This window comes from Bos javanicus, chromosome 10 (assembly GCF_032452875.1).
Source record: "Bos javanicus breed banteng chromosome 10, ARS-OSU_banteng_1.0, whole genome shotgun sequence".
NCBI classification, from domain to species: domain Eukaryota; kingdom Metazoa; phylum Chordata; class Mammalia; order Artiodactyla; family Bovidae; genus Bos; species Bos javanicus.
Window position 1 is genome coordinate 56176157 of NC_083877.1, and position 27038 is coordinate 56203194.

Here is a 27038-nt window from a genome sequence, read left to right on the forward strand (position 1 = left end):
GGGCACACATTCCTTGCCATATAGTCCTTTTCATCTTCAGGACAGCAATGGAAAACTTTTTATGAACGGAATTCATTTAGTACTGTTAAGTCTCTGATTTCTCCCTCAGCCACCATCTATAAAAAAGTCTCTGCTTTCAAAAGCTCAATGTGATTAACTCACGATAACTAAGATAATTTTCTTATCTTAAGGTCAGCTGATTTGGAACCTTATTTATATCAGCACAGTTCCTTCATGGCAGTACCTCGATTACCATTTGGTTGAGTAAATGAAAGAAGATATGCTTCAGTATGGTCTAAGAATATTGAGGGCAATCTTACAATTTTACCTATAGATGGAATCATTCTAACTCAGAGTGACTGCTGAATCACTTCTCTCTTCTTCCAGTTCTAGAACATTCCACATCTGATTAAGTTGCTAGCTGTCCTGATTAGCTGTACTGGTACTAATCATTTCTGAAATTTGAATCAAACTCTTGTTTCTCTTTTGGACCTCTTCACCCTGTCTGTTCCTTCAGGGAGTTTCACATGCTGGACACCTGGATGAGCAATCAACACTGGAAAATATCTCCTTTAAAATTTCAGGATGTTCATAAAATTAAAATTGCTAATTATTACTATTCTTTTTTTTGTTTATTAAATAGTTGTGTTTAATGAAGTAAAATCCAAACTCAGTAACAAGAACACATAATCAAGGAAATGAAGATCCTAATGCTGGCAAAGGGGACACAGCAACAAAAGTCTAGGAAAAGAAACCAGAACAGAAAAAATACCTTTTTTGTTCAATATAAAAATATTTTGATTCAAGTTAAAAATATTTTGATTCAATTTAAAAATTTCCCACTTTTCATATACAATTTTTTTATTTGTGAGTATGTAGATGTGTATTTTAAATTCTAAACTATTGGCAACTTTCTAGCTATGTTGTATTGATGTTGAACTTAATTCCATTACAGTCAGAGAACATACGATTTTGATTTCATTCTTGGAAACTTACTGATATTTGCTCTTTTCTTAGCAAATGTCAGTTTTCTTCTTAAGTTTCTTGAAAAGATTTTGTAATGGGTAGTCTTTGGGTATAAGACTCAATATATTCAGTTAATCAAAATTTTGTTTAAAATACAGATTTATATTCTTGTCGACTTTTTTGGGTCTGTTTGTTCTTTCAGTGAGAAAAGTGAAAAATTCCCATATTGGTTTTTTTTTTTTAATTTAATTTTATTTTTAAACTTTACAATATTGTATTGGTTTTGCCAAATATCGAAATGAATCTGCCACAGGTATACACGTGTTCCTAGCTCCTAAATTGGAGACAATATCTACTCTTAATATACTTTCTAAGTTTTAAATTTGACTTTGATACTTATCTTGGGCTGGAGATTGCACATATTCTTCAGCTGAATGATTTCCCAATCTGTCAGATACACAATACAGTTTATGAACTGATCTTTGGTCATTCCACCAGCATGACCTTAGATGGGAAGAAAATGGCCTCAGAAGTGGACTTTCCATTATTATTCATCTGACTTGCAATCATCCTTGGAATAAAACCCAAAATTGCAAAGAAAAAGATATTGAAAAACATCAACTATAGATCTAGGACCATAACCTAGATATTTAATCTCTAGCTACTTGGTTTCATTAAAGTAACTCATATTCCCCTACTACTTATCATCTGCCAGAATATTTTCCCTCTGATTCTTTACCTTGAAGTCTAAGCTTCAATGTCACTTTCTCATAAAATAAGTAGCATCCCACTTCCCCTTATTCTCTGTCTCAACATCCTTTTTATTTCATTTTTTATCTTCCTCACTTTCCCAAGAGTATAATCTCAAAGGGGACAGTGATCCACCCCTTCTTCACCCTGCATATTTACTTTGTCAGTCGATTGCTTGAAGTCCAAATTGGGTTTTTACCTGTGACTTGATCTTACAGAGGGAAGTGACCTAGTTAAAAAAAAAAAAAAAAGTGATATCAAAGAGGTTGTTGAAATACAACTTCTACCCCACCAATATTTAGACACAAGTTTTCAATCAATTCAAAAGTTTGAAAGGCATACTGGTATTGAGACCAGTCCAAATCAATTCAATACTTTATAAGAAAAAATGTGTTAAAACTGGTGATGAAATTTAGGATATTTAGCATACTAGGGAGGAACAGTCCACTCTAAGTAAGATAGGTAAACTGATAGAGACTCAGAAAAGGAAGATTAAAAGGCAATGTGGTTTCTTGCACTAGAAAAGTTTCTATTATTGCCTTAAATTCAGACTCCTTTTTCTTGTAACAAAGTTATCTAAAATAAGCACTCAAAAATAGCCTGAGGATTGTACTGTATATCATGAGCCTTCTGCTTCCCTCAAATAATTACTTTACTAAGCCCGCCCCTTGATACAAAACCCCCGAAGCCAGCAACAATCTAATCAACAGATTTGTAATAACTTTTAGAAATGTAAGTGTAATAAATATGAAGAGGCCTGATTTATGTTTCATTTCCCAGATGCAAAGTCTCTGGCACAATCCTCCATCCCTCAAGTGGCAAATATCACTTCCTACTTTCATAGATCATTTGAAATGTGCTGAACCTCTCATCAGGTTGGTGAAGAGAGGGCTGATTCTACCCATGATGTGTATGACAGTAAATGCTTTGAGTAACTCCTTACTGTGGGAATGTAGGGTAGCATGCTGTGTTAAAGCTCCTGGAGATACCAACCCTCATGGAATTTGCTCTTCTTTCTTGTAAGATTTTTTCTTCCTCCAGGGAGAAGATGTCTTGGTAATGGCAGGAAGGCCAGTGCCCCTCCACATGGCTGTCCTGCTAATTCCACTCTGCATGTATCTCTCCCTGCCTAATCCCACTTACAGAGATGCTCTTCTCTCCACCTTGTTAAATCCTACCCATACTACAATATATGCATGCTATTAAACATGCATTGGCTAATTAAACACTTGTAAGTTAATTATGGATCGCCTAGCTATTTTACAAGCATACATAGAACTCATCTTCTCAACTAGATCTTGTGCACATGTGCTAAGTCACTTCATCATGTCTGATTCTTTGTGAACCAATGGACTATAGCTCCTCAGGCTCCTCTGTCCATGGGGTTCTCCAGGAAAGAACACTGGAGTGGGTTGCCATACTTTCCTCCAGGGGATCTTTCTGACCTAGGGTTTGAACCTGCGTCTCCTGCGGCTCTTGCACTGCAAGTGGATTCTTTACTGCTGAGCTACCAGGGAATATCCAACTAGATCTTAAGCTACTTGAAAGAAAAGCCATGTCTGTATGTTATGTAAGTTTTATAGTGTGAAATGCAGAACAGAGTCCTTTTTGTTCATTCAGCAAATATACAATGAACACCTACTATGTGCCAGACACTCTTCTTTTTTAATTTTTTTTAATTTTATAGTTCTGTGGGTTTGGACAAATTTATCTGTCATCACAGTCACAATATAGACCCCTTCCATCACACTCAGAATTTCCCCCATGGCTCTTCAGAGTCCACTCCTTCTCCTTGTCAGACATTCTTCTTGATACTAGAGATTTCAACTTTGTTGAAATACTAGACATATTTCTAGTAGGAGTTAGACTATAATTTTTAAAAGAAGAACAAGGATGTTAGATAGTGATGAAGGCTTTGTGGAGAATTAACATCAGACAGTGTGATAGACAGTGCTTGGGGATTTATTCCAGGCTGAGTGATTAGGGAAGGTCACAGGAGGGAGTAACATTTATATTGCATTTATATTGTCTGAATGGCAAGATGGGGCCAGCCATGTGGCTAGCAGAGGGGACAGTTTTCTAGGCAAAGCAAACAGCTATTGCAAAAGATCTAATTAGGAATGAGCTTGATGTCGGAAATGAAGTCAAGAAAACAAATGTGACTGGAGAGGTGGATCAGAGAATTAGAAGTTAGTGTTAGAGAGTAAGGTAGGGGCAGACGCTGTTGGATGCTCTAATCCAAAGTACAGAGTTTGAGTTTCTGCTGGATGTGGTAATCCCAAGTGCAGAGTTTGAGTTCTACTTTAGTAAGTGGCGGCGGGGCAGTTTCATGGCTTATCTTCAAAGGAATGATGTAGTCGGATTTATGTTTTGAAAAGATCACTTTGGTTGCTTTGTGGATAAATGGATTAGAGGAAAGGGAGTGTCGGAAAGAAGATGCTACTGCATGGCTGCTACAAGAAAACTGTTAGTTGGTGCTGAGTTTTTTAACATCAAATTAATAAAAGCTATGATGCAATACACATGCTTTAACAGACCTACATCCCAAAGTACTACTAGAACCCTATAATGGTGAGACCCATACTGTTCACAGAACGAACATAGAAAGTCATGCTGGTTCTAAATCTTGATGCATGAGTCAGATTTTACTGGGGGAAACAGTAAGTCCAAAGGCTCAGAATACAAAGATGAATGGTGAGTAGGGGAATGATGGGAAGTTGATATACTTGGAGACTGAGTATATAGGGGAACAGTAGAAGTTGAGTGTCTTATAGCCTTTTGGGGAAATAAGAAGGCTTTGTACCTGACGCTGGACTTCTGAGAGCAACTTATATTTGTAGTGGAAAATCACAGAGGTGGCATAAGAACATCCAATGCAATCTTAATAAAGGGTCCTTTCTTAGAATATAACTTACCTGAATCAAAGAGACTTAACACCTTAAATTTGGAAAGACCCTGATGCTGGGAGGGATTGGAGGCAGGAGGAGAAGGGGTTGACAGAGGATGAGATGGCTGGACGGCATCCCCAACTTGATGGACATGATTTGAGAGAACTCCGGGAGTTGGTGGTGGACAGGGAGGCCTGGCGTGCTGTGATTCATGGGGTCGCAAAGAGTCAGAGGCATGACTGAGAGACTGAACTGAACTGAACTGAACACCTTAAATTGCCTGTTTTATCTTTATATTGTGGTTTTGTCTAAAAAAAATTTTGTATACACTTAAAATTCTTGTTCATTTAGAATAGGCCAGGAATTGTCAGACATTTTCTGTCAAGGTTCAGATATAAGTATTTTTAGCTTTATGAGCCATATAGTCTCTATTACAACTACTCAACTTTGTCTTTGTAATACCAAAACATCCACTGGCAATACATAAAAAAGTGGGCATTTGTATGGGTTAGTGATAATTTATTCATAAAAATGGCAATATTTGGTCTTCTGGCCATTGTTTTCTAACCTCTGCAGTAGGGAACGGAGAAGGCAATGGCACCCCACTCCAGTACTATTGCCTGGAAAATCCCATGGACGGAGGAGCTGGTAGGCTGCAGTCCATGGGGTTTCGAGGAGTCAGACACGACTGAGCGACTTCACTTTCACGCATTGGAAAAGGAAACGGCAACCCACTCCAGTGTTCTTGCCTGGAGAATCCCAGGGATGGCGGAGCCTGGTAGGCTGCCGTCTATGGGGTCGCACAGAGTCGGACACGACTGAAGCGAATTAGCAGCAGCAGCAGCGGTAGGGAATACTGTGATTAGATTCTATTATTCAGTTCAGTTCAGTTCAGTCACTTATTCTATTATAATCGAGTGTAATAAGCCACAAGAAGTGGAAGCTTTCCACTGGAAAGTATTGTTTTTGGTCATCATTAACAGATAATCTTGTAATCTCTTCTCTTCACTAAAATTTATAACTGTTTGCACTCAATTTTGGAGCTCTGATTTGTGAAGTCTATTTTGGCTTTTTGGACATTTTTGTCTTATTTCTCCAACTTCTTACTTCTTGAAGGTAGTCTCCAAACTTGATTTGTCAATTATCAGCTATATGGTAATTTATTGTGTGTAGTTAATTGAAATAATGCATGTCCTTGCTTAGGCATTTCATTAACTTTACATTTTACACTATGTGAGGGTATTCTCTACGTATTGGTTTCAATTTAATAGGTATGCCTTAAAATGAATTGACTTAAATATTTGGTGGCCATACAGAGACATATATCCAAAATACTTGTTTGGCTGATTATTCTTTATATAAATATATATAAGAATCATTCCAGAGAAAAGAACATTTTTTCCCCCTTTTATCTATTTAGTGGTAAACCCATTCTAAGTTATTTTCAGCTGATCCTTTCTGACCTTTTGGGCAATTATAAGCTTATTAATATGATGTTTGGAAAGCATCAGTATGATACCACTGATTTAAAAGTCATAGGTGGGAACCAAAAGTGTTTGGAGTAAGTCAAATTAGTATATCTACAGCCTATCTCTTTAGTTAGTTTTCATCTCTTAGGGGTATGACTGAAGAGTAATTTAGCAACATATGCTTGTTATCTTAGTTGATAATTATATATAGAAAGAGATTTAAAGATTGAAGGAAACAGTTACTATTCAAAGAGAGCGTATGAGACTTTATCTTCTGTGCTATGTATAAAATAGCTTTTAAATGAAATTACTTTGAGTTTGATGTTACTACTTTTCTATTAGTTTCATTGAATTGTTTATAGGATGTTGAGTAGACTACATATGAAAAGCAAAAGCAATATAGTAAATTCTGCTTTTATAAAGGTAAGGATGGTTTTCAAATGTCTCATGTTTTTCTTACTCATTAAAAAAAAATCTCAAAATGTATATCAATATCTTTAGTTTCATCTGTAATTCAGAATTTGGGGTCTGAGTTAACATTTCATATTCTGCATTATTATGATTTTTACAATAGTGAAACATTTCTTTTCCTGAGATCTAGCCAAATTTATCCGCATTCTGATGGCATCTTTACCATTGCCTTGTACCAAGATAAGATACTCTTTTCTATAGATTCTCTAATATTTATGAAACCCTACATTTAAGAGGAATATTTTGGCTTCAGTAGAAACTCAGATAAGTTTATCAGCAAAATCTCTTAATTATTCCTAAATTTTAAAATGTATATACTTAGCTTGGGCTCTTCTAGAAAAATATCATAGATGCTGTGGCTTGTAAACAACAGAAATTTATTTCTCATTGTTTTAGAGGCTGGTGAGATTAAGGTACTCCCAAACTGGACTGGTAAAGGCCCTCTTCCTGGTTGCATATGGCTGTCTTTTCATTGAACTCTCATATGGCAGAGATGGCAATGGCACCCCACTCCAGTACTCTTGCCTGGAAAATCCCATGGATGGAGGAGCCTGGTGGGCTGCGGTCCATGGGGTCACTAGGAGTCGGACATGACTGAGCAACTTCACTTTCACTTTTCACTTTCATGCAATGGAGAAGGAAATGGCAACCCACTCCAGTGTTCTTGCCTGGAGAATCCCAGGGACGGGGAGCCTGGTGGGCTGCCGTCTCTGGGATCGCACAGAGTCGGACATGACTGAAGCAACTTAGCAACAGCAGTAGCAGCATGGTGGAAAGAAAGCAAGCTAGATCTTTGAACTCTTCTTATAATCTCATAACCTCATCATCTCCCAAACCTCATCGTGTCCCATGGTCCTCATTTACATCTCCAAAGTCCCAAAGTCCTCATCTCCAAATACCATCATATGGAGATTACAATTTCAACCTATGGGTTGGGGTTGGGGGTGGGGTCCTGACACACTTTCAGTCCACAGCATTTGGTTATGTGAATTATTTTCCACAATTCCTATTTGTCCACCCTTCAACTTGCCATTTTTTCCTTAACTCTCTCGGAGCTTTTGCCCCTAGTTGATTTCTGTCACATGGGTATTTCATTGCCTAGAAAGAAGATTGTATTGTACATTTGTTCTCAGAATTATTTATAAAACCCTAAATCTTTAAAGCTGCTATTGATTTTGTCCCTTTTTAGAAACTGAGACACATCTCTGGTTGTGGTTCTTTTTTGTTGCTACTGCTGCTGCTGTTAAGTCGCTTCAGTTGTGTCTGACTCTGTGCGACCCCATAGACGGCAGCCCACCATGCTTCCCCGTCCCTCCCTGGGATTCTCTAGGCAAGAACACTGGAGTGGGTTGCCATTTCCTTCTCCAATGCATGAAAGTGAAAAGTGAAAGTGAAGTCACTCAGTCGTGTCCAACTCTCAGCGACCCCATGGACCGCAGCCCACCAGGATCCTCCATCCATGGGATTTTCCAGGCAAAAGTACTGGAGTGGGAGAAGGATGCATTTGCCCCTAAACTTTGTTTCTAGTATGTTAGCCAATTCCCAGTCCTAGATGCCCTGGAATATTCCTTCTAACCCATTGGTAATTTTGTTTACTTTCTTCTTTCCTTTTCTCTATCTCTCCTCTCACTAAACTACTTAATTCTCCAAAAGTGGTGTGTGGTTTATTTAACTCTAACTCAGTTATGTCTCTTGTTTTGCTCTTGCCCACAAGCAAATCTGTTTGCCTTACAGAAATTAAGTGGATTGCTGAGAGACTATTTTGGATACACCATATAAGATTCTAGTAGCATAAATCTTATAAGAACAAAATATAGAAATAAAAAGTTTTGAAAAATTGAGTAGTGTTCTTATAATTGAGACTTCGGTTAGTTTTTCTTTGTTTACTACAAATCAGAACTTTTCAAGAATCAGAACTAAATAAATTGAACCTGCAGGTTTAAAAAAAAGGTATCTTTTTTAAAGTCATTTAAAAAATAGACAGTTATAATTGTGATTTGTAGAACAACAGTCATATTTCAAGAGTAATAAGAAATATAGATTAAAAAAAAAAAAAAGCATACTTGTTGTCATATTCCTTAGAGACCAGGTGACTTTACAGCCAGGATCACTCTGACAATCCTGGTATATGCCTATTGTTCCAATGTAATAATTAACAGTGCACTATTTCACTCTCAAAAGTTGCCTGGTTTGAACAATAAATTATATGGTCACTTTACTTAAAGGAGACTAGCCTTTAGTTCACGGGAATAAAAAATACATCTTCTTTAGGTTAAAATTTTCAAAATATTCAAATAACCATGATGATATACTAACATAAACAAGTTAATAAAATATAAAACTGATGCTTAATCATTTTCCTTTTAAATCCAGATATGTAAAACTATGTAAAAATATTATACTCTGCTAGTAGGTGAATAATATAGTTTAAGAGAAAATTTAAGTCTAAGAGCAATTAAAATCTTTACTTTTACTTTATTCAACACTTAAAATCTTATTTTTTAGTATATGTTATAACTTTCTTTTGCATCATTAATTTTTTTAAAAAAAGCAATATTATTATTGAACAGTAATGAAAAGTAAACCCTGCATTTTTAAATGGTCTGTTATAGTAATCATGTAACCAAGTAAGCCTCAGCCATGCTTTAAAAAATTCTATTCCTCACGCTAAAAAACAAAACCTACAATTAAAAAAGAAGCAAGCATGTCAATTAGCCAGAGTTAGAGTATGTTCTTTAAAACTGGAGATTTTGTTGGATATACTAACAATATTTTACACTCATAAACCAGTCTGAAGCCTGAAACACAATTTCATTTATCTTTATATTCTGAGCTTTATAGTGTCACAGAAAGTGTCCATCTGTTCAGCTCAGATTGCTTCAAATAGTGAGTGGTCAGAAAGACTTAGATGATAAAGGTCAAAGGAGCCTCTTGACCCTGTGATACTTGCCAAAGCAATTGGAGCATCGGGACTGATATACCGTTAGATACAGTTTGCTAAAGTAGGCTCTACTTTAATTGGTAATGATAGCAAGAATACACAGTAAAGTCATTGCTGAAAGAAAACAAAAAGTATCCAATATAGTAATTTATTACCAGTCAGTGGGTTTCCTGCACCAGGTTGTTTTACCCCTGCAGTGGTGAGAGAAAGCAAAAAGGTACTCTAACACTTAGCTGAAAATGGATGCCCTGCTGATACCCAGGATGTGTGGTGGCCCCATGATTGCCCGTGCCATTAGCTTGGTAATGTCATCTCTATTGTAAACTCAGCTCCCCATGTTCTTACTGTGCCTCAGCTGCAGATTGAAGCTTTCTCCTTTGTTTTCTATTTGTGCTGCCAATCATGCTGCTCTCTACCGACCCTTTGGAGGGAGACTGTTTTTACTACTAACTATCTCCAGCAACCTAGAGCTCAATGGATCTGAAAATGAATGGCTGGCACTTTCGTTTACACATTGTTTGATTTATGCGTTATTGTGCTATTTGTTCATTCCTATTGTTCCACCAATGGTTTTCCTATCTTTGTAAGATATATATTTTTTGTAACTAGTATATCCCTACCTGTTTGTAGTTTTCTATGAAATTAAGTCATTTGTTAAAAATGTTGAAATGTATTTGGTACAATATGAGCAAAGTCTTTGTAGATCTTTTTCATTTAGTCAATCAATAAAAAAATCCTTTTAAAAATAGTTATTGGTTTCTGTCAATGAAGGAAAAATTCCCATGGAGAAGTATAAATGAGCTCTTTTCAACATCAGGGTTTTTATCCGGAAAAATATCTTAAGATCAACATTAGAGCACTGAAAAAGGATAGATTAAAGAACAGATTTTGCTTATTGCAAGCACAGAGATGGTAAAATTAGTTTTCCTTCATATTTCTAATTGTATATGGGAGATGCAGATTGCATTTTTTAAAATTTTTGCCTGTGTTTGCTTTAAAATAGCACAAACTTTATAGACTGAGTAAAAATCAGTAAGCATATGGATTCTCTTACCTTCCTCAAATACTGGAGTTTCTTCAAGGTATGCTTCATTTTGTAACTGACAGATACCCCATTTTCCTCAAATCATAATAGAAATTCATTCCTGAAATAATTATACAGAAAGCAATATTAGCATTTACAATTAAACACAAAACACAAACCTGATTTTATTTTTATAACTAAGGATCTGGGTAGTGTATTAATATTAAAAGCCTGTTACTGGGTGTGGTTTTAATGGATAAAGTAGTCCTTCATACATTTGGTTTTATAGATAAAATTAAATGACATGTTATTATAATTGTCTGTGGAAATGTTTTTTTTTTTTTAATTAAAATCTAAACATTTTAGGTTCAGTTATGGAAATTGGTAAATTGTTGAAAAGGGTAAATTTTTCTTTTTCTGCACACAGACACATGTTTCAGCTTTTAATTTTATAAACATTATCAAGGATTATTCTAGACCAAAACTAGATATGTGAGGAGCTAGAAAGCTCCAGAGCAGATACAGCCTCTACTCCACCAGTGCTTTTATTTTGACCAGGTTTTCAGCCCTATATTTGATTACTGCAAAGGCAGTTTGGTTGGAAGCACGTCCCAAGCCAGCTCCCATCTATTTTAGAAACCACAGCACTTTGTGCTTCAAAACATCTATGGAGTTTATTATGCTTTCAAGGACAAATAGAGAAAGGCATTTCAGAAAGAGAAAAAATGTTCCTAGTAACGCATTTCTGCACTGCAAGGGATTGTTTGACTTGCAGAGTAAAAGCCTTCTACTCAATAAATTTGAGTTATTATTACAATTAATTAATTGGTTAATTAATCTGTTTCTGGTATAGAGACCAGGCAACTCATTATACCCCGTGTCATAAATATGCATAAACCAAAGAATCCGTAAGTCAATAAATATCTGCCTTGGCTCTTAGTCTATTTTTTAGACTGAATAATTCTAAAGTGAAAATGATGTGAAAGTGTTTTAGCACTGAATAAATGCTAATTTACTGTTACATTTATTAGCTATTCTTTCACTTTTTTCTCTAACTGTATTTTCTTAGAAACATCCAAAGGGCAAGGTGGCAGGCAGAAGAGGAGCTCACTCATCAGGCATGTGTGTCTTGTTAGGAAAATGACTGGTGTCTTAGGAAAGAGTGAACCAATGTGGGACTCCCCATCGACTAATGGAAACCTATAGTTTAAGAAAGGTAGCACAGTTCCCAGAATAAGCTGACTTTCAATGGTAAGCAGCCTTCAGAGACAAGAATGTAGATAGGTAAAATAGCATTTAAGTTGTGCTTTCCATGAAATTTTTATGTGGTTATGTGTATTAAATCAGTTAAAGGAGATGGCATGCCTTGATGTATTTGAGGGGGAAAATGTAAAAGCATTTTCTTTTCCTGGATATCATGTCAGTAATATATACAGTAACTTGACTTTTCAGGTATGGTGTATGTTGTAATTTAAGGCTTTTCAAAATACAATGTAGCAGTATTGGTTTTCACGTATCACTAATGGATCCAGGGTGAATTTTAGGAAATGAGTGCTTGACAGTACAGAGAGGACCCTGACATTTATGAATAGTAAAGAAACTTCTCTCATTCTTCAAACCACAGCCCTGTGTTAGCATCTATTATAATGATACTTTTCATGTATTTCTTTCTAGACTTAAAATAAAGACATGTAAGCTTGTATGAATGTGTATAAATTTCTTTGTCACACAGAAATGAGATAATTTTCTAGATTCTCATTCCACAAGTTGTTTTTGTTAAGTCAAAAATATTTGGTGGACATTCTTCTGTATCAGTATATACACATCTACCCTGATTAGATTTTTTAAAGTTCCCAATAAATACTATTTTAGTTTTCTCTTTCAGAAAACCTTCATGGGGAAAACTCTTTGGGACTATATGTTAATATGCAATCATTACTGGGTTCACTATTATTTTGTGTACTTGAAATTAATGTATAGATCAAATTTAAATGACAGGGATCATTTAAAAGAGAGGTGATTATTCACATAAGTTGACTTAGGAAAATCATTCTAATTTATCCAATATTAAAAAATCTATGGATCAAATTATTTTTAAATAAAAAAGCAATAATAATGCTAATTTAATTTTCAATAATCTACCATCCCTACTATTATTCAGCTTTTTTTCCTGGCAGTTTTAGCAAATGCCAAATCATAAAAAGAAATTTAAATGGATTAGAATAGAAAAAATTACTTTTATTCAAATATAGTAATAGTGAATATGCTATATTTGAAAAAATGAATATAACAGAAACCTAATAAAACACAAAATAAAATTAAGCATAGCAGTGCCCAAAATAAAACTTATATTCTAACACAAAAAACACTAGTTGGAAAATAAAATGAATATAAAAATTTTCATTCACAATAGCAATAAACAATAGAAAATAAATAGGGATAAATTTAATAATAAATATGCAAGACCCATATGAAAACACATTCTAAAAATTACTAAAAGACATGAAAAATATCTTTATTTAGTAACATAATATAATCCCAGATGGAAAGCACCGTATTTTAAAGATTTCAGTAGTTGCAAATCTGTACGTTTAATAAAAATAACTCGCAAAATCTCCCTGGTGGGTTTTTGGGAACTTCATAATTTAATTACAAAATTCATCTGGAAAAATAAACATATAAAATGAGCTAAAGAAAGTTAAAAAAAATAAAGAAGACTCTTTTTTCTCAAATAGTAAACAGTATCATCTATCTATCCATCTATCTGTAGTTTAACATTAGAGTAGTTCAAGAACAGACAAACAGGTAAATGGAAAAGAAAAAAGGGTTCAGGAATGAGGATTATATAAATCATAATTTACTCTTTGTAAAATATGGCACTTTAAAATCATAGAGGAAATTTAATAAGTTTTTTTTGTATAATTGAGAGTAATTTCTGGGAAAAATATAAAATTATATCCTACTCTCTACCTTTAACAAAAATAAACTTCAAATGAATAAAAGTTTTAAACATAGGAAGCTAGGTTACTAGAAGGAAATATATTTTTAGTAATTGTGAAGGGTCTAAGAGTGGGAAAATTCCCAAAAGATATGTGAATAATTACAGTTTTACTATTTAAATATTAAAAACCATATTTCAAAAACACCAAAGAGCTATACATTTAAAGTCTAATGATACTTGAAAAATATGTGTAATATATTCAACAGAGGATTAATATCATTACATACAAAGGAGCTCATACCAGTTGATAAGGAAAAGATAAAGAGTAAAATAAGAAATGGGGCAAATATTGACACTTAAATCACAGAAAAATGTACAAATAGCCATTAAACTTTTCTCACTAAAGACATAAATGTATATTTTTATATTCAGATTAGCAATTTCTACAAAAAGTGATGAACTCTTTAATTATGACAAAATAATTTATACATACTCATTTTCTGTTGAAGTATGTTTTGAAACAACCTTGCTGGAGCACTGTCTGACAATTTAATCAACATTTTAAAGGCATATATTTTTTCACCCTGAAATTCTATTTCAAAGAATTTTTATAAGAACCTAAAAAGTGTTCCATGATTTTAGACACAGTTATATTCAGAGAAGGCATAGAAAACGGTGATTTTCATTTGTAACCTATGGAGAAATGACTTAGGGAACAATTTGTCCTTTTTCAAAAACCCTGAATTCTGCATCAGTAAGATTTTGTGGAGTCAGAGTTCAAAGTCAGGGCAATGACATCCAAGTACACCAGGACCTAAGAGTGGGGGCACCCTAACTGAACTCTGGGTGGACAGGAACCCACACACTGGAAGCAACCTGTTAGGAAGCAGGTTGACTCTTGACTGACCCTGTAATTAGGTGCTTAAATGGGAGAATGTTGTGAGGCACTTATTTTTCACTTAGGCGACAGTTTCTTAAGTGAATTCTTCGGGTCACAAAGAGGTTAGAGATGGGCTTTCGGAAATGTGCAGGACTAACACCTGAGAGCTGAATCCCAAGTTACCAGAAACAAAGGCATACCTAATTATTTTTTTAAATGTGCTGGTTTTTATTTTGTTAATTTTCAAAAAGACCTGGAATAACATATTAATCATTACGTTTTGGTTACTAGAGGGAAAATATCTTGAAATAAGTATATACATGACTCAACTGACCTGGCCCAGTGAACTCTTCTGTAAAAGGTCTCATGTTTTTTGAGCACTTAAAATTTTTTTTTTAACTTTTTATTTTGTATTGGGGTATAGCTGATTAACAATGTTGTAACAGTTTCAGGTGAATAGTATAGGGACTTAGCCATACATATACATGTATCCATTCTCCCTCCAAACTCCCCTCCCATCCTGACTGCCACATAACATGGAGCAGAGTTCCATGTGCTATAAGTAGGTCTTTGTTGTAGGTCTTTGTTGGTTATCCATTTTAAAAATAACAATGTGTACATGTCCATTCCAAACTCCCTAACTATCCCTTCCCCACTATGAACTCTTAACAGAACAAATTCCTGGTGGTATCATGCACCGAGGTTGAGGGACACTTAGTCTTTTAGAGATTGGAGTGGGTAAAAATAATGGTACTTATACATATGATGACGACAAAAGGTAAATGCTGAAAAAGAAATAAAAATGTAATAAAAGAAATCCAAAAAAAGGCAAGATTACAACTGGAAGAAATTAGAAAAGATTTGTGTAGGAAAATCTTGGGAAAATGAGATTTCAAAAGCAGTAGAATTTCTGTAGATGAGTGTTAGGACATTCTCAGCATGAGATGAGACACAAAAGCAGAGGGAAAAAATAAATAAATAAAAGGGGAAGGCTATTTACTTACAGCAGAAGAATCAGGCAGCCAAGCACAGCCTGGGTGCATGAGACTGCGACGTGCATGATTCAAGGACCACGGGTCTTGCTCACCACTGAGTCTTCCACATATGGCACAGCACCTGGCATGGAGTAGTTGCTTACCAAACATCTGATAGATGAATAAATGAACGAATCATTAATAAAATGTGAAGAAGGGAACATGGTATAAGAAACATTAAAGAGAGGACTTCAGAAGGAAAGCATAATAAACCAGGTTTAAGCCTGGTTTATTGGGAGACTGTTGGTCCCAGGATTGTCAAGAAACAGAGTCCTTAGTGAGGAGGCCCGACTGCAGCAGCCATGGTTTCATATGCCTGTTTTGGAGCACAAATCAGACCTTCCTGTTACTTGAAAGCTAAAAATAATTCTGACTTTTTAGTATGTTTCACTATAACTTGGTGAAACATGTGTACCAAAGAAAAAATGTGATTCAGTTCAGTTCAGTTCAGTCGCTCAGTCTTGTCTGACTCTTTGCAACCCCATGAATTATAGCACACCAGGCCTCCCTGTCCATCACCAACTCCCGGAGTTCACTCAAACTCACGTCCATCAAGTCAGTGATGCCATCTAGCCATCTCATCCTCTGTCGTCCCCTTCTCCTCCTGCCCCCAATCCCTCCCAGCATCAGAGTCTTTTCCAATGAGTCAACTCTTCGCATGAGGTGGCCAAAGTACTAGAGTTTCAGCTTTAGCATCATTCCTTCCAAAGAACACCCAGGACTGATCTCCTTCAGAATGGACAGGTTGGATCTCCTTGCAGTCCAAGGGACTCTCAAGAGTCTTCTCCAACACCACAGTTGAAAAGCAACTCTTTGGTGCTCAGCCTTCTTCACAGTCCAACTCTCACACCCATACATGACCACAGGAAAAACCATAGCCTTGACTAGACGAACCTTTGTTGGCAAAGTAATGTCTCTGCTTTTCAATATGCTATCTAGGTTGGTCATAACTTTCCTTCCAAGGAGTAAGCGTCTTTTAATTAATTTCATGGCTGCAGTCACCATCTGCAGTGATTTTGGAGCCCCAAAAATAAAGTCTGATACTGTTTCCACTGTTTCCCCATCTATTTTCCATGAAGTGATGGGACCAGATGCCATGATCTTTGTTTTCTGAATGTTGAGCTTTAAGCCAACTTTTTCACTCTCCACTTTCATTTTCAAGAGGCTTTTGAGTTCCTCTTCACTTTCTGCCATAAGGGTGGTGTCATCTACATATCTGAGGTTATTGATATTTCTCCCGGAAATCCTGATTCCAGCTTGTGTTTCTTCCAGACCAGCGTTTCTCATGATGTACTCTGCATATAAGTTAAATAAGCAGGGTGACAATATACAGCCTTGACATACTCCTTTCCCTATTTGGAACCAGTCTGTTGTTCCATGTCCAGTGCTGTTGCTTCCTGACCTGCATACAAATTTCTCAAGAGGCAGGTCAGGTGGTCTGGTATTCCCATCTCTTTCAGAATTTTCCACAGTTTCTTGTGATCCACACAGTCAAAGGCTTTGGCATAGTCAATAAAGCAGAAATAGATGTTTTTCTGGAACTCTCTTGCTTTTTCCATGATCCAGCGGATGTTGGCAATTTGATCTCTGGTTCCTCTGCCTTTTCTAAAACCAGCTTGAACATCAGGAAGTTCACGGTTCATGTATTGCTGAAGCCTGGCTTGGAGAATTTTGAGCGTTACTTTACTAGCATGTGAGATGAGTGCAATTGTGCAGTAGTTGAGCATTCCTTGGCATTGCCTTTCTTGGGGATTGGAATGAAAACTGACCTTTTCCAGTCCTGTGACCACTGCTGGCTTTTCCAAATTGGCTGGCATTTTGAGTGCAGCACTTTCACAGCATCATCTTTCAGGATTTGAAATAGCTCAACTGGAATTCCATCACCTCCACTAGCTTTGTTCATAGTGATACTTTCTAAGGCCCACTTGACTTCACATTCCAGGATGTCTGGCTCTATCTAGGTCAGTGATCATACCATCGTGATTATCTGGGTCGTGAAGAATTTTTTGTACAGTTCTTCTGTGTATTCTTGCCACCTCTTCTTAATATCTTCTGCTTCTGTTAGGTCCATATCATTTCTTTTTTTTTTTTTTTTTGTTAGGTCCATATCATTTCTGTCCTTTATCGAGCCCATCTTTGCATGAAATGTTCCCTTGGTATCTCTAATTTTGAAGAGATCTCTAGTCTTTCCCATTCTGTTGTTTTCCTCTATTTCTTTGCATTGATCGCTGAGGAAGGCTTTCTTATCTCTCCTTGCTATTCTTTGGAAGTCTGCATTCAGATGCTTATATCTTTCATTTTCTCCTTTGCTTTCCGCTTCTCTTCTTTTCACAGCTATTTGTAAGCCCTCCTCAGACAGCCATTTTACTTTTTTGCATTTTTTTTCCATGGGGATGGTCTTGATCCCTGTCTCTTGTACAATGTCATGAACCTCCATCCATAGTTCATCAGGCACTCTATCTATCAGATCTAGGCCCTTACATTTATTTCTCACTTCCACTGTATAATCATAAGGGATTTGATTTAGGTCATAGCTGAATGGTCTAGTGACTTTCCCTACTTTCTTCAATTTAATTCTGAGTTTGGTAATAAGGAGTTCATGATCTGAGCCACAGTCAGCTCCCGGTCTTGTTTTTGTTGACTGTATAGAGCTTCTCCATCTTCAGCTGCAAAGAATATAATCAATCTGATTTTGGTGTTGACCATCTGGTGATGTCCATGTATAGAGTCTTCTCTTGTGTTGTTGGAAGAGGGTGTTTGTTATGACTAGTGCATTTTCTTGGCAAAACTCTATTAGTCTTTGCCCTGCTTCATTCTGTATTCCAAGGCCAAATTTGCCTGTTACTCCAGGTGTTTCTTGACTTCCTACTTTTGCATTTCAGTCCCCTATAATGAAAAGGACATCTTTTTTGGGTGTTAGTTCTAAAAGGTCTTGTAGGTCTTCATAGGACTGTTCAACTTCAGCTTCTTCAGCGTTACTGGTTGGGGCATAGACTTGGATTACTGTGATATTGAATGGTTTGCCTTGGAAACGAACAGAGATCATTCTGACATTTTTGAGATTGCACCCAATTACTGCGTTTCGGACATTTTTATTGACCATGATGGCTACTCCATTTCTTCTGAGGGATTCCTACCCACAGTAATAGATATAATGGTCATCTGAGTTAAATTCACCCATTCCAGTCCATTTTAGTTTGCTGATTCCTAGAATGTCGACATTCACTCTTGCCATCTCTTGTTAGGAAGAAGTATAAAATCCTTGGGTTTCCCTGGTGGCTCAGCAGTAAAGAATCTGCCTGCCAATGTAGGAGACCTGGGTTTGATCCATGAGTCAGGAACATCTCCTGGAGAGGGGAATGGCAACCCACTCCAGTATTCTTGCTTGAGAAATTCCATGGACAGAGGAGCCTGGCAGGCTACAGTCCAAGGGGTCACAAAATAGTTGGACAAGAATTAGCAACAACATAAAATCCTTGTTACAAACCTAGACAGATATTTTATCTATTTAAGTTGTTGTTCAGTTGCTAAGTTGTGTCCGACTCTTTGTGACCTTATGGACTGCAGGCTCCCCTGTCCTTCTCTATCTCCCAGAGTTTGCTCAGATTTATATCCATTGAGTCAGTGATGCTATCTAATCATCACATCCTCTGCCACCCACTCCTCCTATTGCCTTCACTCTTTCCCTAGCATCAAGGTCTTTTCCAATGAGCTGGTCTTCAGATTAGGTGGCCAAAGTATTAAAACTTCAGTTTCACCATCAGTACTTCCAGTAAATATTCAGGGTTGATTTCCTTTAGGATTAACTGATTTGGTCTTATTGCAGTCCAAGGGACTTGCAAGAGTCTTCTCCAGCACCGCAGTTCGAAAGCATCTTTGGTGCTTAACTTTCTTTATGATCCAACTCTCACATCCAAGAGGTTGGGGCTTCCCTGATAGCTCAGTTGGTAAAGAATCCACCCGCAATGCAGGAGATACCGGTTTGATTCCTGGGTTAGGAAGATCCACTGGAGAAGAGTTAGGCTACCCACTCCAGTGTTCTTGGGCTTTCCTTGTGGCTCAGCTGGTAAAGAATCTGCCTGCAATGCAGAAGACCTGGGTTTGATCCCTGGAATGGGATGATCCCTCAGAGAAGGGAAAGGCTACCCACTCCAGTATTCTGGCCTGGAGAATTCCATGGACTGTGTAGTCCATGAGGTCACAGAGTCAGGCACCACGGAGTGAGTTTCATTTTCACTCACATCCGAACATGACTACCATTGCTTTGACTATATGGACTTTTGTCGGCAAAGCGATGTCTCTGCTTTTAATATGCTGTCTAGCTTTGTCGTAGCTTTCCTTTCAAGGAGCAAGCGTTTTTTTAATTTCATGGCTGCAGTCACCATCTGCAGTGATTTTGGAGCCCAAGGAAGTAAAATCTGTCACTGCTTCCACTTTTCCCCCTTCTATTTGCCTTAAAGTGATGAGACCAGATGCCGTAATCTTAGTTTTTTGAATGTGGAGTTTTAAACTAGCATTTTCACCCTGGTCAAGAGGCTTTTTAGTTCCTCTTCACTTTCTGCTATTATGTAGAAGAATCGCAGAAAGCAGAACAAAGGAGGAGGATTAGTCAAGTTACAAAAGAAAGGGAGAAAAAGGCTTGACTGGGAGTCTCTGCATGCCAACCTAGTGGAGTTGGACTTAATTGTACCAGCGTATTGGAACTTGTGAGAATTACTTTTTTTTAAGTAATATGTTCAAAGCACAATTTTTTCTAAACCTAGATTATTCTGACAGTGCTGTGCAGGATGAGTTTGAGTTAGGCAACTAATAAAGATGTTCTATGAAAGGCAATATGAAAATAAAGGTCCCTAGACTCAAATGGTGAATAGGTGGAAGGAAAGAAATGTTATGCAGATCCATCTCAGATGTACATGTTACATCTGAGATTTTAATTTCTCTTCAACTACAAGATCATTTATCCAGTATAAAGCCAATATGGATGCAGCAAAATAAAAGAATGTAATATTGATACATACTACAACATGAGTGAATCTCAAAAGCATCAAGCTCAAGTGAAAGAAGCCAGATGCAAAAGTCCACATACTGAATGATTTCATTTCTATAAAATATCCAGAAAAGGAAACTGTTGTTGACAGAAAGTGTATTAATGGTCGCCTGGGAGAGTGGATAGGAATGGGAGTGGCAGCAAATGGTCACAAAGGAGGTGATGAAAATGATTTAAAACTGAGTTGTATTGATGACTGCACAACTCTAAATTTACTAAAACCTCTGAATTGAACACCTTATGGCAGATGAATTTTATGGTATTGCATGCAAATGGCACTTCAATAAAGGTATTAAGAAAAAAATCAAAAGTGATTGTTAAAGCATGAGCTTGAAGTTAAAATCATTTAGGTCTGAGTCTTGGCTCTACCAGTTGTTACCTGTATTCATTTTGGATGAAAACACAAATCCACTTCTCAATAGCTTCATCTGTCAGAGGTTACAAAAACCTGTGCCATTACTGTCTTTTAAGGGTTTATGACTAAGTTTATCTTAAATTTAGTCCTGGGCATAATAAGCTCACATGGTAGACTCTAAATTTATAATTATCAAATGAAGAATATTATACTGTTCACTTAAAATTATTTGATCTCAAAGATGCATTTTCTATAAAATGTATAATCTTATTGATAATGTTTGTGATTTGTAAGTTATAGAAAATGTGGTAACAGATCCAATTATGAGAATCTGTTCCTTCAGTTTTAATTTTATGTTTTAAAGTTTCAGTGTAGTTAGTTTGGACATTCAGTGTAAATATATATCTTTTTAATTTAAAAGATGATCTTGCATTTGCGATTATAATCACTTGTATTGTAACTAGTTGTGTTTTGGTATGGTAGATCAGGTTATGATTGAATTTTACAAACATTTTCAACTTAATTTCTATAACTCCATGTGGATGGTGAAATGATTTAACTGAGATGTTGACAGAGAAAATTTTCACCTTTATTGACAAAAAGTGTGATTAGAAGTTGAATGATATACCACTTTGCTCAAGGCTTTAATAAGTTTTATACAGACTAAGTAATAGTAGAGTGTAACTTAAAGCCAGGCCACATCAGTGGATGCATTGAAGCAGTACAAGAAAAACAAGCAAGCAGCCCAAAGATAAGGATGAATTGCATTCCCAACGTTTATAAATTGGTTTGCTCAAAGATTTGATTGCATTTTCCTGGAGAAACATTGAAAACAAGGACTTTAAAGCTACTTGGTTTCCAGGCCAGCTCTCTAAAGCTCCTTTAGCTCATGGTGTTAAAGATGTATATTATTAATAGCAGCATCTCAAGTTCTACCAAGTTGAGATTTTTAGTGATTTTTTAAGACAATGTATTTCAAATTCTTACCCAAAGAAAACTGGAATTCCAATGCTTTCCTATATGCATGAATGTAGGGTTATAGACGGTTAGGTAAAATGGTTCCTCAGTTCAGTTCAGTCGCCCAGTCGTGTCCAACTCTTTGCGACCCCATGAATCGCAGCATGCCAGGCCTCCCTGTCCATCACCAACTCCCGAAGTTCACTCAGACTCACGTCCATCGAGTCAGTGATGCCATCCAGCCATCTCATCCTCTGTCGTCCCCTTCTCCTCCTGCCCCCAATCCCTCCCAGCATCAGCGTCTTTTCCAATGAGTCAGCTCTTTGCATGGGGTGGCCAAAGTACTGGAGTTTCAGCTTTAGCATCATTCCTTCCAAAGAAATCCCAGGGCTGATCTCCTTCAGAATGGACTGGTTGGATCTCCTTGCAGTCCAAGGGACTCTCAGGAGTCTTCTCCAACACCACAGTTCAAAACCATCAATTCTTCGATGCTCAGCTTTCTGGGCACTATTAAATTATTGTTTTCATAAATGAGGGGTCTACCTAGGTTTGCTGTGTAAGGTGAATTTCTCTGAGTTGAAATACACTCTTATGATATATTTCACAGGCTGTTCCCATACTTATTCATGATAGTTTTCTAATATGTCTCTCCTGTATTTTAAATACAATTATTGCATTTTCTTAATATTTCTAACAAATTCTTTCTCATTTATTCATTTTATTTATTTTACTTCCTTCCTTTCATATTTCTTTGTTCATTTTTGTGAATACTATTCTCTGATTTTTTTTTTCAGTCCATTCTAAAGTATTGATTTCATCTGGAGTAAATATATGCATTGGTGCTTATTTTTTAGCTGTCTTTCTATTAGATTTCCAGTGTTTTAGAATTTTGGTTTATAGCCTCATTTCTAGAGGACTTTTATTCTCTTGTTTTTTGTTTTTTTTTTAGTGTATTTTATTTTCCTCTCTCTCTCTCTATATATATATATATATGGAGCTAATATTCCCTATTAGTTTTACTGTTGTCTCTGTCTACCTTTTGCAAGGTTCTCAGTCCAGAATGAAGTCTGAACTATTCTGATCAGATCAGATCAGATCAGTCGCTCAGTCGTGTCCGACTTTTTGTGACCCCATAGAAAGCAAGCTTGTGCCTTGGTTTATTTACAAGTTAAAATTGTTCTAGGCTAGGTATCTTCCATTGATGTTAAACTCAGGGGCTGAACTCTGAAGCCCTGCAATCTGCTTAAAGATCTGTTGCTTAAAAGGCCTGTAACTTTACCTCCACTGAGCACTTTGTCTTTCTGTCCCATTTTGATCCTCAAAGATGTTTATTTTGTTTTTGAGCTTGTCTAAACCTTTTAGAATTTCTTTTATAAAAATATGTCATTATTGATATCTATTTGGAAGAAATAACTCTGTCCAAAGTCTAAACTTTGCCATCTTGACTAGGTGTCAACTTATCCAAAACCTCTAGGATTTGTTAGTTTGTCACAAAACGAAAGTAGCTATCTGAAATTTTTAGTAGCAAAGAGGTAGGCAACTAGTAGCTTCTTTTGTATCCATTCATCATATTCTCTGCTTTTGTGGCATGAGTTTTAGGTCATAAATTCATCTACATTTTAGATTTATTTCTCAGAAAATTTGCTATTTCAAGAAATTATGTTACCTTTTCTGTAAAATTTATCACATTGGTTAATCATGTAATTTCTCAGTGATAGTGTTCAATGCACAGATACCACATTTTCCCCCATCATCTGTACCATCCTTATTTGAAAAAACTTCCATTATCACAAATCTTTTGATGTGGACATTTTCCCTTGAGTATAGATACATTTTCTAGAATTCTTAATATATTTCATCCCAGAATTAACTAGAAATGCATCAACTGGGATTTCTCTCTTTTGTTTATTTAAATAGGAAAAATTCAGAAACTTACAGAGTAACCAGAGTGTAGAATCCTTGTATATTTTTATGAGTTTTTTTTTTTTTTCCCTGATCTGCTACATGCCTTCATCCATACCTAGTTATCCAGGAGTTGTTAGAGTGACTCATCATTATAGGGTCATTCAGATGTCATGGAGGAAGAAAACTTTCCCTTACCCTTCTAGATTCTTCTGGCTGGCCTATGAATTAAATTGACATGAGCCAGATTAATGGGAGAAAGTAAAATTAATTTTGTAATTACAGGAATCCCAGACATGAGAGGGTCAGAGACAGGAAGGGAAAATGAGGTACATATGCCATCCTGAGTTAAGGAGGAGGATAGGAGTCTGGAGCTTTCAAGGACAGGAAGGTCATTCACAGGATGATAAGAAGAGCACATGAGTGGTAATTAGATGTTTGCCCTGCCATAGAGATGGGGCCCACTTAGATAAAATCTATCTCTGGTAATAACTTTTTTTCTGGGAAAATCCCCAATTTAAATTCTTCTAGTTAAGAGAGAGAAAAAGGTTTCTCTTGAACCCTCAGGGTCTGGATAACCTTTACCTCAAAATAATCCTCCCACAAAAGTGATACATTTTGCAGATGCTCATTCTGAACCCTTATGCTGTGCTGTGTTTAGTCGCTCAGTCATGTCCCACTCTTTGGGACCCCATGGACCATAGCCAGCCAGGCTCCTCTGTCCATGGGATTCTCCAGGCAAGAATATTGTAGTGAGTTGCCATACCCTCCTCCAGGGGATCTCCCTGACTCAGGGATCAAACCCAGGTTTCATGCATTGCTGCTGCTGCTGCTGCTGAGTCACTTCATTCGTGTCCGACTCTGTGTGACCCCATAGACGGCAGCCCACCAGGCACCCCCGTCTTTGGGATTCTCCAGGCAAGAATACTGGAGTAGGTTGCCATTTACTTCTCCAATGCATGAAAGTGAAAAATGAAAGTGAAGTTGCTCAATCATGTCCGACTCAGAGACCCCATGGACTGCAGCCTACCAGGCTCCTCCATCCATGGGATTTTCCAGGCAAGAGGCGGATTCTTTATTTCTGAGCCACCAGGGAAGCCCAACAATACAAATTACTAAAGTTTCTTTTCTTATGGAGTCTATTTTACATGCACAGTTCCTCATTTTTTACAAAACTTATAAAATTGTGAAATGAAAATGATAAGCCTAGGAAAGAATTGAAGAAAAAAAAAGGATAAGCAAATACCATAGTTCTTGTGATTGGAATGCATAAAGTAGAATGTAGCTTACCAGTGGTCAGGCAGACTGTAGAGCATGGGTTGATCTGCTGAGTTAGCTGTTAACAGGAGTAAAAACAGAGTTTTAACTAAAAAGTAAAATTATTAAAATGTGATTTATATTATATTTAATATGTTTAGATTATAATTGTATTCTATACCAATTCTTTAAATTTGATATGATTACAATTATATACTAATTATTTAAATCAAAATTTGTTTTGCGTATTTTTAAATAAATTGCATGTTAAATAATATGTTACCTTTTACTTCATGTTTGAATTTCACATTGAATAATAGTTATTTTAAAAAGTGTTTAAAAGATAATCAGGTGTTTGACAAGCCTATCTTAGTTACAAGATTTGTCATTTGAAGCATCTAAATTAGTTTTGTCTTTTTCAGTTCTTAACTGGTCTTTGCTAGATTCTTATTAGTTAATGACACTGGGTCTGACTCAGATAGTTCTGATATCCCTGTCTGGATTTAGTATAATACTTCATTTTAAATAATATTTGTTATTTACTTTACAATCGGATTGTATTATTTGATAATCAGTCAGAGCCTGACTAAAGGATATTAGAAATGGAGAAGTGTTTGGGTTCTAATTTTCTAAGTGATCAGCTCATTGGTAAATATTTTCATATAATGATGATTTCCTTATACATTTCAGTGAATATGGTGTTTCATAAAAGGAATGTTTAGCTAATCTGGACCCTTTGTATATCTTAGAAATAATAAATAAGACTATTTCATTTTTTAAAAAATTAAGTTGATAATATCATCTGAAGGAAAAAAAACAGAAAAAAAAGACAAAAATCCTGACTTGGATATTTACCAAACAGGTAACTTTGAACAAGTCACTTTACTTCTCTGTCCCTCATTTTCCTTTGTTTAAGGAGAAGGGGTCAGATTAGATCATTTCTCAATTCTTCTTGCTCTAATGAAACTAAGTGTTTAAAATATGTTTTCTCACTTAGTATTTAAATATTTGTATTCAGTATTATTGTGCAAAAGCATAAGAGTGAGCATTTGAGCATGATTTTAAGCATCAGTTTTACCAGATATATTTCTAGTTGTTATAGGTTGGGCAGGTCAGATTCTTTTATAACAAACTCAGTGGGGGATCCAATATGTTTTCAGGAAAAAGTTTTATCAGAACATGTTAGACAGTGCGTTTCTACCTTCAAAGACAGGGTGTAAAAACAACCTTCTTTAACAGTTTTGTCTTTCTGACTCAGACAGAAAAGGAAAAGGCACAAGCTGAACACAGTAGGATGAAGAAAAAAATAAATGGACTTTTATTAATAAAGATGTTAGATTTATACCTTCACAACTATTACATTTCTTTTCCTTCCAAACTTTTGGGTTTCTTCTTTTTCTTTCTTTTTATTTTTGTTTTCTTTTTTCTATGTACACTAGGTTGTTAAGGGTTTGAATTTTGTGCTGTTGACTTCAGTTTTACTTGTCATTTATTCTGAGTTCTTACTGCTTGTAGAAGAATAATTTTTGCCCGCTGGCCATCTGGGATTCTACTTGCAGACTTTCTGACTCAGTAGCTTTTCCCCAAATCTGTGTACTTCAGACAAAGAGCTCAGCTCTCTGTGCCTCTTTCTTCTCCCCACCTGCTGTTCAGAGCATTCACATGTAGATGTACCACCACCATTTCACTCCCCTGCTTCACAAAGTTCAGAGGTTGGAATGGACCATTGTCCTCGAGTGCCACCCTCTTGCTGTCCTGATTGTAAACCACACCTCCTGTCTTGACTCAACCTGAACTTCAGAGAGTAAGACTAAATGTGGTGTGATCTTGGGGAAAATACCAGCACCTTCTTATGCTTGCAAAGCCTGGACAGCACAGTTTGAGAAATTACTGCCAAGCAATCAGAGAGCATTCTATAAATAACATGTGAACTAATAACTTAAAATTTGTATTTAGCCCTCACCTTGCAGTGACTTAGACTGAATGAAATACTTCTGTATTTGATTACTTGTTCTAGACTTTTTATTATAACAAGATGGGTAAATGTTTCTAAACACTCCTGTTGTAATGATGTTTACATATGCTTTATCATTCTAAATATTTATATTTTTATACAACATCATTCAGTCATGATTTACTGTTACTGTAGGTTACTG

General features: G+C 36.2%; 1 protein-coding gene and 1 long non-coding RNA gene across 2 annotated transcripts in view; one reads left to right on the forward strand and one right to left on the reverse strand.

Moving 5' to 3' along the window:
- WDR72 (WD repeat domain 72) overlaps positions 1–27038 on the forward strand; it is a 226498-nt gene that overhangs the window by 97943 nt on the left and 101517 nt on the right. The window lies entirely within an intron of this gene.
- On the reverse strand, positions 657–10624 carry LOC133256270 (uncharacterized). Its single transcript, XR_009739150.1, has 3 exons — positions 10540–10624; positions 1916–1945; positions 657–1537 (listed from the first exon to the last, which is right to left on the reverse strand). It is a non-coding gene; the product is annotated as an uncharacterized LOC133256270 (long non-coding RNA).